Raw genomic sequence first — 1,347 nt, 5'->3', positions numbered from 1 at the left:
CTCTTGTCAAGCTACAGGATCAGTTAACATGTGGCAGGTGTCACAATCTCTACACTAAACCCAAGACACTCTCTTGCCACCATTCATTCTGTCAGGAGTGTATTGAGGGATTAGCTACAAAGTCTACCATCACTACCTTCTCTGTGGCCTGTCTACCTGTCATCAACACACTGAGCTACCAGACCATGCTGGAGCTGCTGGCTTTTCTGTTGCACCTCATCTAGTAGAGTTTAGGAAAATCTATGAAGAAATGAAGCAACTTTCTGGTGAAGTAAAGTGTGACAATTGCTCCAGTGCTAATGCTAGTGGCTTTTGTAAAGATTGCAATGAATCTTATTGCAAAGAATGCATTGATAAACACAAAGAATGGTCTCGTTTTTCAAAGCATGTTATTCTTGGGCTAGAAGAAGCAATGAAGGCACCTACTCAATCACCAATCGACAAAGAAGTAGCTTCACACGTTAAGACCATTCTATCTGCCATCAGTGGAAGAGAGGCTGAGATAAGAGAGCAAGGAGAAGCAGTGAAAGAAGAGATAAGGTCATTCCTCAAAAGTCTAATGAGCAGCCTCCAAGATAAGTAAAGGTTATACAACGAGGTGGAGGTATCTATGGCATTTATCATACCGAGGGCCGTAGGCCCGAGGTATGATAAGGCCATAGATACCGACACAGAGTTGTATAACCAACTTCTACCATGTACTAAAATAAACAAATAGTTTACTTAGCAACAGTTAGCAACAGCAATGCATTCCCATGGTAGCTTTTGCGCGTAGCAACAGCGCACTATAACAGTTTGAAAAATAACATTATCTTCCCAACAATGGCTGTCTCTGTCTCTGACATCTCAAGTGAAATAGACAGGCAAATAGAGGAGTTTCTTTCACAAATTACGGAGGAGCAATACCAAGACTTCTTAAATAACTCCACCCAGTTGCTTCCTAAGCTCGATGGCAGCATAGACGGCGGCTCTAAATCTCTATATGGTTCAAGCAGCACCACGACCACTGCCGCATCATCATCCAAGATCTCAGCTAGCTCTAGGTTTGCTGCCCCAAAGGACGATGAAGCTGTTCTGGCAGCTCAAATGAGCGCAATACCAGAAACAACTAAAAAAGCACTGACTGGGCTTGCAGAATTTGGGAACAGTGGAGCCTCAGCAGGAAACAATCTGATTGTTCATACCCACCACCACCTCACCTATGCAGTGATAAGAGTACCCTTGATAGCTGGTTGAGTAAGTTTCTTTTGGAGATTCGTAGGCAAGATGGTAAAGAATACCCACCCAACACTCTGTACTGTATTGCCTGTGGTATTTTAAGAAAAGTTAGAAAAAAAAGTTAGTTTA

This window comes from Amphimedon queenslandica, unplaced genomic scaffold (genome assembly GCF_000090795.2).
Source record: "Amphimedon queenslandica unplaced genomic scaffold, v1.1 AMPQUscaffold_13287, whole genome shotgun sequence".
Classification (NCBI taxonomy): domain Eukaryota; kingdom Metazoa; phylum Porifera; class Demospongiae; order Haplosclerida; family Niphatidae; genus Amphimedon; species Amphimedon queenslandica.
Note: the sequence above shows the minus strand (reverse complement) of the source record.